Genomic DNA, 16661 nt, shown 5'->3' with positions numbered 1-16661 from the left:
GTTGTGACGACGTCGTCATTTGGTCAGCGTTAAGGCGCTCGAAATGTATGGCGTTCCGATCGGCTCTTTTATGATTTATGCACTTTTTGGCGATCGCTAGCATACTGAGAGGTGAACTAACGTGTATTAGTATGGCAAGCCAAAGTATTCATAAAAGTCTGGTCAGGCGTCTAATTTCACACTGACCCGTCAAAAGGGTGAGCTTTTGTGTAAAAGTCACGCCCTCGACGTGTGATCTGCTATTTAAAACGCACGTTCTCCACGTGCGCTTTGGGTTCACAAAACACGCACGTTTTCGCGCAAAATGGGCGTCGAAAACGCACCTTATACGTTTAAACAGGTAAACCAAACAGGCAGTGCAAACTGTGTGAAGTGTCCAAACAGGCGAAAAGAATGTGGTTGTTCCCTATAGACCTTATGCCCCTGAGAACAACGGCGGCGCCATCTTTAGAATATTATCTTTGAACTTCCGTTTACGCAATCGCTCTGTATATTTCTATGGCATTGCTGTCCAGAAGTAATTTGCTTTTGAAATAGATTTAATTAATGTAAAGTTAACGAAAGTTATCATGAGGATTGTAATGTTTAAAGCAGATGTCTTAAATGTCAGTAGACAGGGAAGATTTTAAAACGAGCCGTTCATTTATAAATACGCAAGATCGCTGTGAAAATACAGGCCGGAAGACAAAAGTCAACGAGCGCAGCGCTGAAAGGGGGCGTGGCTACATAAGGTCTATACTACAGTGTTTTGGAAATCGCATGTCGAAAGCGTCACTTATTGCTTGAGTCTGTCATGCATTTTTCCCTATGTGGTTTACGTCTCTGTCATTAAACCCAAGCAAAATATCATGGAATTATCGATGGTAAATTTGACAGAGGTGAGGATTATAATTTGTGAGTTATTATGATAATATAACTCTTATTATAATAGAATATGACTTTTTAGTGCTTGTGGATTGTAGACAACAACCCCATAGTGCATTGCAATGCTCAGCTCCGCAGACCACTCCCACTACTGTAGCAACTAGCTAGCTTAACTGCAAGATATTTGTGCAATGAACCTGCCAAGTTAGCGTGTTAACAAAATGAAAATAAACTTACTTTACAGAAAGACGACCATTTGACCCTGTAGGCTTTGGCTGACGTTGCCAGTTGAACTTAGGTATTCTAAAGTAGGTCTCCAGGACGCCGCTATCCATATGGGGTGCGAAACTTGGGTGAGCAACAACACACACGTCCGTGTCATCCTCCGATTCCGTAGCACCGCTGGAATTCTCGGCAGCAGACAGACTCTTGTTCTGTGTCCATTGGCGCACAGTGAGAGCACAGGCACCACCAATCTGCCCCAGCTCGAGCCATTGCGGGCTCCTCGTCCGCGGCAAGCAGATCGTCTGCATCGGCTATGGTGACAGCAGCTTCAGCCGCCTCCGGTTCCTCCATAGCCCTCAGCTGCTCGTCGCTATACTGTGGCTCATAAAGGTAGCCACGAACATCCGTTTCTACCATAACTTCGTCAAAATCCAGATCCTCCATAATGCATCCGCCTGTGTATTCAGTACCTTCGTCCATATTTTCAAAAAGTTTCCCCCGGTGAAATCAAACACACTGGCACTGATCGTATAGGTCTGTTAGCACATTAGGTCCACCCCCTATGGGCGGGTTTGAAAGGGTGGAAACTAGTGCTTGTAGTCTTCACAGAAATCCCCCCCTTTTACACTTCCTCCTACAATGACATAAAATGACGATTTTTGCGTCATTGTAGGAGGAAGTGAAAAAGGTAAATAGAGGATTTCTCTCGTCTCAGGGGAAAATGAAAGAGTGTTGCACGACCATTCAATAGTATGACTGGATTTCTAACAATGGAAATCTTAATGCAAATGGGTGGAGTGACCCTTTAATGCACTGCGAACTAACAGGGTAAGGGTACACTTAGATTATTAAATAAGTAAAACAAAGTTGTAAAAGTAAAGTTTAAAAAAAGTTATAGAAGTTTAAGTTTATGAAAATTTAAAAAATATAAAATACATGTTGTTGTATTTTATATATATTTACAAAATATTTTCAACTCTAAAACTTCAATGAAAAACAATGCTAAATATCTGAACAAGTTCTGGGCCAGATTTTAGGTTGATGTTTTAATAAATTAGCTTTAGTGAAGTTTTTTGTGTGCAGTACCAAACTTTTCCACTAGATGACATCCAGACTCCACAGATGACTCTTCGATTCCCATACAGTATATATATGTATGTGTATATATATATATATATATATATATATATGGATATCGAAGTGCTATCTGTATATGATTTTAGTGATCTGAACCTTATATTTCCATACTATTCCATCCTGTTCAGAAATAGTTAGGGCAGTAATGTTAATATTTTATTTGAATTCAATCTCTAAAACACAAAAATGTACGGAAAGAATCAAAGCGCGTGTTATAGTTTGCCTCCACATCACAAATGAAGAATCTATAGGTATTTATCTCCTGCTGTCATTTCTTTTGATAATTAGACTTCAAATATCAAAAATAGAGTCTGGAAGCTTTTAAATTATAAGTAGTTAGTCAAGATTACTTATAGACTAAAGATATTATTGTTATAAATGTAGAATGGCAAGTGTCCCATGAGTGTCGGGGAGGGGCAGTCTTAAAAATAGTGGTAGACTCAAATCGTATTAGGCCTTATACCTAGAGCATAATTGGACTGATTATTGGCAACATTGTCTACCATTTGTATTGTATCAGTTCTACAGCAAACCAGAAATTATAAAATAATAAAACAATTAGACAAAGTGGATAACATGAAAGAATCTTACAGTGGATAAAAATTTAAAAGTCAGTTGACAGTTGAATATAACATGCATATCAGTTGAATGATAACAATATGAAGCTTAGTATTTTAAACATCTCGTGCTCCATCATCGGTGCCTACCTGATCACTCCACTTTGTGTGGAAGAAACTAATGATGTCAATTAATCATTGACCATCATGCACTGTTCGATTTCTGGTTACTGTATGGTCCGGTTTACATTGACCCTAATTGGTTTCAATACAATTCTCAAAAAATCACACTTTGGCTTGCCATACGTTACGATCTGACGTGATGTCAGCGTCTTGAAATTAGCAGTTTTTTAACCATGCAATTATCCAAGCTGATGTGTATAGACTATAAATGGACATTAAAGGCAATACATATAGATATTACCCCTAAAACAACACTAAATCAATTTTCCTTAATCCTGTTCTTGTGAGGCTAGCCTATGTGCTTTACTTTTAAAGAGCAGACATACTGTACACAGACATTCAATAGTCTTAATTTGACCAATATAATAATTTTCAACTATTTTTTATTGTTAGTTTTATTGTTAATTTTATTGCCTGATAAACAAATATAGGGCCTATATATTGTAATGATGACGCAGAGGAATCCAATTGCAGCTTTATTGAGAATGGTCTACAGGCAGGGTAAATCAACAGCATACAGAACCAACGGAGAGAGCAAAGAGCAAGACCTGGTCACAGGCAAAGGTCAGGGCAGGCAGCAAAAGGCGAAGTCCAAAGAGCAATCCGGGTCAAGACAGGCAGAGAACGATCAGAGGTCGGGGTACACAGTCCTAGGTCAGTAATCAGATCAGCAGACACAGAGATAAACGCTTGGAAATTGAAAGCCTGGGCAATACAATACTTCGCAGAGAAGTGGTGTGGAGAAGTGGCTTTTATGTGTGTGTAAATGAAGTGCAGGTGTGTGTGCAATCAGTGGAAGCTCTGCTGAGACGTGACGAGGCTCTGGAAGCTCTGCTGAGATGTGACGAGGCTCTGGAAGCTCTGCTGAGACGTGACGAGGCTCTGGAAGCTCTGCTGAGACGTGACGAGGCTCTGGAAGCTCTGCTGAGACGTGACGAGGCACTGGCTGGACAGGCTCTGGCGGGACAGGCTCTGGGAGACGGGACCCTGGAACGACAGTCTTCTTGGCCCTCCGCAATGACATCAGTGGCGGCTGTGCCACGGTGGACATCAGTCCTGGACACCCATAGACCGATGCCATGGCTAGCTTGACGGCTGAAGTGACGAGAAGATTCTCAGGCAGTGCGGTCGTGATAACATCCTCCTCCACCTTCCCTACAGTGAAGGGGGATCCACAAAACTCCAGGACAAAGTCAATATATTGTGCCAGGGTCCAGCAGGGGTCTTCCTCTGGTAAATTTATTCTAATTTCCGGGTCTAGTCCACTCCAGAAACAGTCTTTAATCATTGAATCATCACCAGGAACAAGATGACTATAAAAAAGAAACTTTTTTAAACTGTTTTCTCAGCGGGATCTGAATGGTACCTGTTGGATTCATGTTGGTCAATGGCGCTGCTGGATCACGGTGAAGTGAAGTATTCTGTTATGAATCACGTGAGTCTGAGTCTGGGGAATCCAAATGCAGAGTGTTTATTAGAACGCAGAGTCGAACAGGCAAAGATCAATATCACAGGCAAACAGCAGTATCAGAGGAAATCCAGGGATAGTCAGCAGGCGATGGTTGAGGCAGGCGGCGAGCAGACGGGAGTCGGTATCCAGGCAGAGGTAAGTAACACAGGAAGCAGACAGACGAGATCAGGACAATGAAAGCCGGGGCAATGCAATACTTCGCGGAGAAGTGGCTTTTATGTGTGTGTGCAATCAGTGCAGTGCAGGTGTATGGTGTTTGGTGTAATCAGTCCAGGGAGGTATATGATGGGAAATGTAGTCCAAGTAAACCCAGGAAGTGCGTGGCTGCATTTATTTATGAAACTGTTTTGACCTGTGAATCTACAGTTTAAAATATTTGCAGATAATAAATGTTATGAACTTAAGACCTATTTGTGCGTCTTTGTTGTTTTTGTATGTAAATAATGTTCTGTTATGTTGAGAATAATAGTTTCTGTGTTGGAGTTTTGGGGGTCACCAGTGGATTGTAGTGGATTGAATTGTAGAGCACCTCCTAGTGCTCCAATAATAGGATATTCCAGAAACTTTTTTGTTATATGAAATATTTTTACTGAAAACTTTATATAACATAAAATAATTAATGTACTTTTCCAACAAATGTTACAAGTTCAAAAAAGTATATACCGTCATATTAAGAACATTTCTGTCAGAAATATTGTAAACTGCAGCAATTTAAAAAAAAGAACTATTAAATATTGGGAGTTGACTTTCAATATGTTCTCAACTTCTCATCAACTGCTAGAAACAGAGTTCCCTTTCGAGGGAACTCTGCGAGTTTGCATCTGAAGCACATGTCAACTAGTCCAATGGCGAGATTGAGCGTCACGGGCGGTGACGTAATGACCAGGAAAAGATAAAAGCACATCCGGTTTAGAACCGCGCTAGCTTCTGTGCCTCAGCAAGCGCTCTGTGTTACAAACTGCCTGTCTTATTTATTGTTGTCTGTCACTATATATATATATATATATATATATATATATATATATATATATATATATATACAGCTCAATTTAAGATATTATGGCATCCAAACAGTCTTACAAGTTGTGTGCTTCTCCTTGCCCTCGTTATATCACGGGGTGGAGATACACACGAACTTTGTGTGATGTGTTTGGGAGCAGAGCATGCTCTGTCAGCCTTCGAAGTGGAAGATTGTGAGCATTGTGAGAGGCTGCCGCTCCGCTCTCGCTTGTCACTCTTCGAGGAGGGTGTTCAAGTAAGCGTTCCCCGCGGCTTGGGCCCCGCTGCTGCCGAGGAAGCACGGAAGCTCTTGACATGGAGAATGCAAATGGATCTCATGGCAGGTTTTGAGATGGGCCCCGCCCTTTCTCAACCTTTACCCGTGGGATCCAGTGCTCTCTATCCGGAGTTGGAAGCCCACCCCGCAGTTCCTTCTGCTCCGGAAGAAGCACAGGTGCTTCAGCTGTCTAGTTCCGAGGAACTAGATGTGCTGAGCATCGAAATGGGGGAAGAAGAAATGCCAGCTTATTCCCCAGCGTATGAGGAGCTGGTGGAGGTATTATCTCGAGCTGTATCTAAATTAAATATTGAATGGCCAGCCGAGAAACAAGCCGCTTGTCCCAAAAGTCTGTAAGATGAGCGTTTTTAACACCAAGCACTGTACCTCCACTTGGAATAAACCTTATTCAGCCAGAGTATTTAGCCCCCAGGTGTAAGTTTATTCTGATATAAGGGGGCTAAAAGAATATGGTTATGGGACGATGCCTAAAGTTGAACAGCCACTAGCCAGTTATTTATACCCGGCATCGGCATCATCCCTGAAGTCCCCTAAGCTGCCCACTAAGCCGTTAAAAACATCATCTATGTTAGTGGGTTAAGCATATATACGGCAGCAAGTCAGGCTGGTGCATGCCTTCACACTATGGCCATATTACAGGCATACCAGGCTGATCTGCTGAGGGACCTGGAGACAAGCAAGGGAGCGGGTCTGACGTGGTTTGAGAACTACGTCGGGCCACCGATCTTTCTCTCCAAGCCATGAAAGAGACCACTCGTGCTATTGGGCGGTCTATGGCAGTTAATGTGTCATTGGAGAGGCATCTTTGGTTAAATTGATCAGACATTAAAGATAAAGATAAATATTTCCTTTTGGACGCCCCGCTATCGCCTCCTGTCCTCTTCGGTGACGCAGTAAACACCGTTGTTGAGAGGTTTCAGGAGGCTAAAAAGCAAGCGGAGGTGTTCAAACGGTATCTCCCTCGCCATCAACAGGCCCAGCTGGGCGTGTGCAGCACCAGCCGTTAAGCTTCTCATACAGAGCACAGCAGAAGGAGAGTGTCGCTTCTCGCGCCTGAAGGAATACAACTTTGTCAAATGTTTAATTTAGTTTCATATATAAACTGAGAAAGTTCTGTAACTTGAATTTAGCATTCAGCTGTGGAGCACGAAACTCCTGTCTTATTCTGTGTCTCTATACACAGCTGTCAGACAGGTTTTCTTTCTATTGTAAGTTAAATGAAACATGTTAATGAAACTCTTGGAGACTCTCGCTAAGCTTTTGTCTTAGCAAGAGAGAGTCCTGTCACTCCTGTTCTGGAGTCTCAGGGTTTGAATAAGTTTTTCCCTCTCTCTTTTAATACAGGTTACTAAACTGGTATACGAGTTTCCACCATCACAATGTAATCCCTCCCTCTTATAATGTATATATATTACAATGTTTGACTCAAGAAGTTAGACGATGTTGGAATGACTGCAGCTACCGACAAGCAATAAAGAACTTCTGCTTGGAAAACTTCCTCCGTCTCCCGGTCTGAGCTTCTAACTTTTCTACAAGGAAAAAGATCACTACAGATGGTGCCGTGAGCCGGATAGAATTAACTTCACCTGAATCCAGATTGGAATTCAAGCTCAAAGATCTGACTGCATTCCAGAGAGAATCTTACCTGAATCCAGAACTGAAATCTCCACTCAACAAAGACTGAGTTCCAGAACTGAAATCTCCACTCAACAAAGACTGAGTTCCAGAACTGAAATCTCCACTCAACAAAGACTGAGTTCCAGAACGGAATCCTGAAACTTCAAAGCTCAACAAAGAACAAACTTTTTTTGACTGAGTTCCAGAAGGAATCCTTTCCTTATAAACAACGATTTGGTGAGTTTCACTCTATTCAAAGAACCACTGAAGACCAGTCCTCTGCGCCGTCAGAGAACAGTTATCAGACAGCTGCAGTGTCTGGCTAACAAAGTTACCCTTTAAAAGTTTATTTTAAAGATGAAAGTATAGCCTCTACGTTGCTAGAGAAGGTATCCTCTAAAGTTAGGGAAGGTTAACATTACGTGTTAATATTGGTGAACCTCTGTTCAAACAGGGATGTGTTTATCCTCTAAAAGTTAGGAAGGTGAAAGATCCTTTACATTTCCTTTTAGAGAAGATTAGCGTAGCGTGCTAATATTTTGTGTGTTACCCTTTGCTCTGGGCAAGGAAGGTTAACTGTGTTATCGAGTGTAGCCTCTTTTGAGCAGAGAAGATTTAGTGTTTTTGTTTGTTTTATCCTCTAAAAGTTAAGAAGGTGAAAGATCCTTTGCATTTTTCTTTTAGGGAAGATTAGCGTAACATGCTAATAGTTTGTGATGTGTTGGTAACAAGGAAGTTTAACAATAGTTGATTTGTGTTAACAAGTGTACCCTCTGTTGATCAGAGAAGTTTTAGTGTTTTTGATTGTGTGATAAAGAAACATCACAAAATGGTTAGAAAAAATGCTCGGCTGGTTCCAACAACGGAAAAAGGTGGTCTTGCTACTCCTTTGTGGTCAGATAGCGAATTTAAAACACAGTTAGGAGAACAGATGGATCTAATAGTCACTGAAAAAGTTAGACAAGAACTAACACAGAAATATGAGATTCATCCAGATAAGATTTGGTCTGTAGAAGAGTGTAAAAAGGTTCTAGGAGCAAGTGTTCGCAAGAACAATGTGGAAGCAATTATCTGTTGTCACAGAGAATTTGGTTTAGCAGTAGCTACACAACAGTCTCAGCATAACTCACAACTAGAAAAAGAGAACAAAGAGCTACGTGCTAGAATTTCTTCTTTGACTAAGAAATTGAACCGCAACAAACCTATAGAAAAAAATGATGTAGAAGAAGTTAGTCAGCCGGATAACATTTACCCTGACTTACGAGCGTTCTTTGAAACAGATGCGGCTCTCCGCCCAGTAACTGATGTGCCTGTTAATTCAGTAAATGTGTGTGGTGCTAGAAAGAGATCGCAGGGAATTGAGGGAACTGAAAGTGTTCCTCCCAACTCTTCTGTTGTCCAAATCCAAACTGTTGCAAAAGCACTTGGACCTAAAGACATAGAGCGACTGTCCCAGAGCCTACCTTCAGCACGTAAACAGTTTTCTGAATTTAGAAGAACATTAATCAGCAAAATGCGTCTATATGACATGTCGTTAACAGAGGTCACACAGTTAATGTCACAAATTTTAACTGAAACTGAATTCAACAGTTTTGAATCTGCCGTGACTTCTGAACTACAACATGCCAGTAGAAGTGATATGAGAGAAGGTGTTTTGAAAATCCTAAAGAATATCTTAGGGTCCAAAATAGATTGGTCTAGAATTAGTAGCTGTGTACAAAAGAAAGATGAAAATGTGTGGGAATATACTGAGAGGTTTTGTCAGTCAGCTGTAACGTACAGTGGAATAGTGGATGACTCTGAAAGTGTGCTTGATGACAAAGGGCCACTGATTCGTATCTGGTCAGATGGTCTAGTTGCTGAATACAGAAGAGCTTTGCCATTCCTAGATATAGCTTGGTCTAACAGAACTCTCAGAAGTAACTTAGACAGTTTGGCAGCATGGGAAAGAGATGCTGATGTTAAAGCCAAAGTGAGAGTAGCAGCAGCAGCTACATTTAGCACAACGCCACCAGTAAACAGGTGGTCTAAAAAAGATGGCAAATGCCACTACTGTGGAAAATTAGGACTTTGGGAGAAAGAGTGTAGGAAGAAGTTGCAAGATACAAAAAGAAATGCTATGCATAATTCTGCTCCTTCTCAGCCTGCATACAACCCTGAAATAGTTCCGCAAGTGTCCACTGAAACTTTAGGACAGCTAGTTCAGGCTCTTCTAAGAGCACAAAAAGACCAGGAAAAAAACTAATTGTTGGGGCTGTGAGTAGCTACCTTTCACCTGTAATCCATCATAATGACAAAAGAATTTTTGTGAAAGGTAGCATACAAGAGAAAGAAATAGATTTTTTGCTTGATACAGGTGCAGAGATTACAATAATTCCTACAAAATTTGCTAAAGGTTTAGACATACCGTACAAGAAAACCAAACTTTCTTTAACTGGTGTAGTAGGTGAAGATTCTGTTTTGTATGAAACCCCGCCCATAGAGGTACAATTTGGCCCTAAAACTCTGACTACAAAACTGCTATGTGCTCCATTAAAAACAGGTGCAATTTTAGGCATGGATCTCCTGAGACAGGTACATCTAACTTTAGACATGTCCTCAGAATCTGCTAGCATTCAAATTTCCTCAGCACAAGTTTCTACCAATAATGTAATCCCTCCAGAGTATGCTTTCTTACAGAATCATCCAATTTGGGCTAAAGACAAGGATGATTATGGTTTGTTGACAGGTGTAGAACCAATAAAATTGACGGGGACTCCACCTCCGGTCACCAAACAATATCCGATCAATAAGGAAGCTATACAGGGGATCAAACCTATTGTAGAAAAGTTGCTGATGCAGGGAGTGCTAGTTAAAACCAATAGTCCCTGTAACTCGCCCATATGGCCCATCAAGAAATTCAATGGGACATGGAGACTTACAATAGATTACAGAGTAGCCAATAAAAATATCAATAAAATCACCCCTCTAGTGGCAGATCCTTCCACAATTTGTAATGGCATACCATTAGAGAGTAAGATCTTTTCAGTAATTGATATGTCTAATGGATTATTTTCTGTACCGTTGCACTCTGACAGCCAGCCATGGTTAGCTTTCACAGTTGACTATGAGCAATACCAGTGGACACGTTTGCCACAGGGATTTCAAAACTCCCCAACCATATACCATCAGGCTGTCAGACGTGATTTGTGTGACCCAGAATGTCCGGTAAAACAGTCCACTATGATCCAATATGTTGATGATATTTTGATTGCCTCAACAGATCACGAGGTACATCAAACTGAATTGGCATCATTGTGGGACTATTTGCATAAGAAAGGACACAAATGCAGCTTTCACAAAGCTCAAATTGCTAAAAAGCAAGTCACATTTCTGGGTCAAACAATTGGTGCAGGAAACAGATCCATTACACAGGATCGAGCGGCTTCAGTCAAAGCCATACCCCCGCCTACTACCATTAAAACACTCCGATCATTTTTAGGAACAGCAGGTTACTGTAGATCTTGGATTGAAGACTATGCCTCAATTGCACAGCCGCTCTAAGACTTGTTGAAAGGCCATGGTAAAGATTCTGATAGTGTTTGTATCGAAGAATGTCACCTCAAATCGTTCAATGATTTGAAGAGAGCACTATGTCAAGCACCAGCATTAGGAATTGCCCAAACTGATAGACCATTTGTGCTTTATGTCCATGAACATTTAAGCTTCATGACTGCATGTCTAATGCAAGATCATGGGGGCAGTTTACGCCCAATTCATTACTATTCTGGTAAACTTGACATAGTAGCTCAAAGTATGGGCCCATGCCTCAGAGCAGTACAGGCAGTGCATCTAGCGCTTCAGGCTTCATCAGGAATGGTGTTAGGACAGTCTGTAAACGTAAGATGTCCGCACGCAGTGTCCGCATTAATGAATCAAGCAAAAGTCACTTCTGTCACTTCCTCTCGCTGGGGAAATTGGTTAGCAACTCTCACAGCCCCGAATATTGTCTTACAGCGTGCACCTGTCACGAATCCGTCCTCATGTATGATGTCTGCTATGACTGAAGTTTTGTTAGAGGATGAAGGAGTAATGACACACGATTGTGTTACGCTTACATATACACCTATGAGTGAAGTAAAAGAAACTCCCACAGAGAATTCAGAATTTGAGTTGTTTGTTGACGGTTCAGCTCAAGTAATTGAAGGTAACAGACGAGCAGGTTATGCAGTAACGTCCACCACGGAAGTGTTAGCTTCAGGACGTCTTCCAGATCATTTTTCAGCTCAAGCTGCAGAACTAGTAGCCCTAACAAGAGCATGCACGCTAGTTTCAGGATCAGTTGCTAATATCTACACAGATTCCAGATATGCTTTTGGGGTAATTCATGATGTTGGTGTCATTTGGCAAACCAGACAGTTTCTAACTTCTACTGGATCCCCCATTAAGCATGCTGAATTAGTGAAAGATCTAATGTTTTCCATGAAACTTCCAAAGAAATTAGCAGTGATCAAAGTGAAAGCAAATCTCACAACTAATACTACGGAAGCTAAAGGTAATGCTCTTGCTGATATAGCAGCTAAACAGGCTTGTTTCTATGCAACTGTACAAGTGTGTTCAGGTAGTGCAGCACAGAAGACAATTATGCCTCCTGAATCAATAATTGATCTGTACAAAGACGTTCCTCTGAATGAAGCATGGACATGGTTAGACAAAGGAGCCACAGTGGATTCATCTGGTTGCTGGACCAAAGGGGGAAAGTATGTTGCTCCCGAATCACTGTTGCCATATTTGGCTCAACAAATACACAATTTGGGTCACAGTGGTCCAGCAACGATGAATCACAGGTTCTCAAATCAGTGGTGGAATCCAAAATTCAGAAATGTAGCCACAGAAACAGCCAAGAGGTAGGGATGGGCGATATGGCCTAAAATCCATATTGCGATATACATTGCAGCCTCTTGCGATAACGATATATATTGCGATATATAAATTATAATAGAACCATTTCAGAACAGGCTATATAGACCCTTAGGAAAGCCAAACTGCTACATTTTTTTTTAAGAAATAAAGAAACGTTGTATGTCGTTTTAAGAACATTTATTGTGCAAAAGCAAAAATGCAATTATACAACACAATTTTGCAGATAAATGGCCTTCTAAAAGGCACTACACTTAATTTGTTTAAGTCTTTGGTTCTTAAATGCCACCCAAGTTGCAGAGAACAGAAAAACTGGTGTCTTTTTAGTTAAGGAACAACATACACACTGTACTGAAAATCTGTTGCCTAAATATCATCATATTCGTCATCTTGAATAAACATGGCCGGACTCCAGAAACAACATATTCTTAGAGCTGATGAATATGTCACAAATGCCTTGTTTGCTGGAAAGAAAGTGTGCATGTCACATCCGAAGATGACTGCATTCCAGGACTCACTTGTGCACAAACATGTTGGTCCAACAAGACATTCTTGATCTTTCAGCAAAATTACACCAAGAGGACTGAAGATAATTCTTCATGGTTCAGAAACTTGATTGATCACGAGAAAATCACAGTTCCAACCAGAAAAGACTCACGGACCCTAATTGCATGATTTGTTTCTGTGTCAACATGCAATTACAGAAAAACAAACACAGAACATGCCTTATGTGCCTGTAACTATCACGAGTTGCAAGAATGAATTTTTAATTGTTTAAATTTGTATATAGTGTGGGAGTTATTTAGAACTCCCAAAGGGGGAATTGAAGGAATACAACTTTGTCAAATGTTTAATTTAGTTTCATATATAAACTGAGAAAGTTCTGTAACTTGAATTTAGCATTCAGCTGTGGAGCACGAAACTCCTGTCTTATTCTGTGTCTCTATATACAGCTGTCAGACTGGTTTTCTTTCTATTGTAAGTTAAATGAAACATGTTAATGAAACTCTTGGAGACTCTCGCTAAGCTTTTGTCTTAGCAAGAGAGAGTCCTGTCACTCCTGTTCTGGAGTCTCAGGGTTTGAATAAGTTTTTCCCTCTCTCTTTTAATACAGGTTACTAAACTGGTATACGAGTTTCCACCATCACAATGTAATCCCTCCCTCTTATAATGTATATATATTACAATGTTTGACTCAAGAAGTTAGTTGATGTTGGAATGACTGCAGCTACCGACAAGCAATAAAAGAACTTCTGCTTGGAAAACTTCTTCCGTCTCCTGGTCTGAGCTTCTTACTTTTCTACAAGGAAAAAGTTCACTACACGCCCCACCCCAAAAACCATGGGGTGCGGGATGGCACCCTCAGCAAAAGTCTTCCAAGCCACAGACCGATCTGAGGAACATTCTGCTTGCGAAGAAGGCTTCTGCAAAGAAGAGGTCCTGGGGCCTATGGCGTCAGACTTCTGAGGGCAGGCCCCCTCCGGAGTGCTGTTTACCTCAGTACACGGTCTCCGCTCCACACCGGTGCCCTCAGGAGGCTGCTCTGCCAACCCCGCCACCCTCGGTGCGCAACGTTACTTGGCACGTCGCTGAGACTAATATGGTCCTTTGATGTTACTCCTCGCAACATGCCTGTTTGGTCATTGAGACGTAGGCCTACTCGTCACGTTCTTGCAACGTACCACTATAACGTAGCCACGACGAATACAGGAATCACAAAGTTATTGCTGGAACGTTATTTGGCATGTCGCACCGACTGATATGGTCCTTTGATGTTAAGTCCTCGCAACATGCCAGTTTGGTCATTGGCCAGTAGGCTACTCAACACGTTCTTGCGACGTGCCACTATAACATCGCCACGGCGATTATGGGAATCACAAAGTTAAGTCACTGGAACTTTATGTGGTACGTCGCTGCGACAAAATATGGTCTGGTTACGTCTTCTCAACTTAACTGTGTTAGCTGGGATTGTGCTTTTTTGTTAGTGAATAGCCTATTTGTACAATAAGACTCTCTTTGCAAATTTTCTCTGTATACATAGTAAAATGGGTAGCACTTTTCTTTTTACAGTCCTGTTCTCCATGTACATAGTATACTATATATGTAGGCCTACTTGTTATAGTCATTACAATAACTGGGTAATAATTAGGTACTAGCCCTGAACCTATTCCTAAACCTAAACTTAACCTAGGCTATGTAGTTACCCAGTACCTTATAGGTAAGTACACTGTAAGTAGGCCTACATGTAAGTAAACGTACTGCAAAATAAAGTGCAACCGCAAAATGTTGCATCAGGAGTGTTACTTGGCCCCATGAAATACTGTGCCCCTGTAAAATATTAGTACTGATAATCCTTGCCTGACGATGGACAGATTACCATATACTGACCATTCAATACTGACAGAATCATTTCCCCTGATAATAGGCCTATTTTTTTAATGAAACCCTCTTTTGATGCAACGGTTCAACGGGTTTGGGAAAATGTAGCAATTCAGCTTGATTCAGACAGTTTACTCACGCAATGAATCATTTGAATTCTCACTTCGAAATAGCAATGGGATACTTAGGACAGAAAACAAAAAAAGAATGCTGGATGAGGTTATTTACCAAATATCCAATGTAGGAAACAAAACTTGTCTTCTATCGTTTCAACAATGAAGCAGCTCTTTATTGCACACAAAGTTTGTCATGGATGCTGTATTGCAGGTGAAAACTATTTTAATCCATATCCACAACATTACCAAAAACGAATATCAAAATATGGTGACAACTTTTTTGATGGGAGGCTTTATATAAAATAGAGTTCATCTAAAAACCCCATAATTTATGACTACTATTACTGAATTGGATATTAGCACTGAGTGGAGCAATGGATGTTACATTACATTGCAAATCACCATAAAGATTATGTTCAAGTTAATTATATTTAATTAAGTTTAAATTGCATGATTATAATTATGCAGAATTTACCGCAGGCGTTAAGTCTTTTTTTGTGTTGGAGTATAATAGGCCTGGCCTATATTATACAAGACCTTTTTGAAAACGACTCCATTCTAAACCTCTAGCAAAACGCCCTATAAACATCTCTACATTTACTACTTGTTAATATTGACGTTAATAGTATAAAACTTTACTGGCTATAATTTATTGGAAAGAAAAAGTTGAAGATACAACATCAGTCACTATACTTTGAGGGTTATCTTTTCTGTGAAGTACAGAGTTCTTCAGTTTTCCGCCTCTAAATATCACCCTGTTCTTTTTTCCAAAGTTATGTCTTTGACTCGAGTAAACTTGGAGTTTACTGACATTTATCAGGCTCACTGATCCGATGGTGGCATTTTATCAGAGCTTCTCTGGTCTGAATGTCTACAGAGCAGGATGGACAGAGGCCTCACAGATAAAGATTATAAGCTTCATTTCTGCTGATCATTGACATGTATATACTAGGGGACATTTAACTATTTGTTCCACAATTGTGATTCATGAATGATTAATCTCAAATAGCTGGTTCAAAATAGTCAAATGAGATTGGAAACGTATAACACCAGTCTACGCTAATGCAGTAGAGGCTCCAAGGCTGTTCAGTTTTAGATATTAGCTTTAAAACCTGTGAAGAAAAGTGCTCAGTTATTGATAGTAGTGATTTGCATATTTTCCCAGTGATTCGATTTCACATTTAGGACACAAAAGCTCAAGGCCTTAAAGTTGGCATGTAATGAAAATTCACCCTATCTATTTGCTAAATGCATGTTGTAAATCTTATTGTGAACAAGTCATGGTGCATGCTTTTCATCTTTTTAAAATTAGTTTTGACCTTGTAATTTTTTCTCAATCTTCCATGCACTGAAACGACACTTCTAACAAAATTTCTGAACTTCTCCAATCATTCAGTACAATTAAACACAGCCCCACTCACAATCCACTAAAATCTCACATTTAGATCTGCCCCCATCTGATCAACAGCAGTCCCCTTTTTTTTCTTTTGCAATATTCAAATCACTCTGATGTACTGGACAATATGGAAGAAAATAACTTTTTCTACTTCCATTTCATCAACTTTTATACTGTAGCCCAGGGGTTCTCAACTCTGGCCATTGAGGTCCACTTTTCTGCAGAGTTTACACGACACTGCTTTCAACTAAAAACAGCAAACATTTTATGCGTTTTGGTTGTTCATTTGCCAATCAATGGCGTTTTGGGGGCCTGAAAATTCAAACTTTTAAAAACAAGTTTGAGAGTGCAAGTTTTTGAAAACGCTACCGTTACTGTCTCCATTCAAACGTCAAATATGCAAATTTGTGAAAACAGTGACGTCATGTGCATGCATGTTACATGTTAAGTCTATAGGAGTGTAGTGTTTCTTTACAAAGTGACATCGCCAACTACTGACCTGGCAGCATTATACAGCGTT

Source organism: Siphateles boraxobius, unplaced genomic scaffold (assembly GCF_051911475.1).
Source record: "Siphateles boraxobius isolate OS27281-9 unplaced genomic scaffold, OSU_SipBor_1 25, whole genome shotgun sequence".
In the NCBI taxonomy this organism is placed as follows: Eukaryota; Metazoa; Chordata; class Actinopteri; order Cypriniformes; family Leuciscidae; genus Siphateles; species Siphateles boraxobius.
This window is presented reverse-complemented; position numbering follows the sequence as displayed.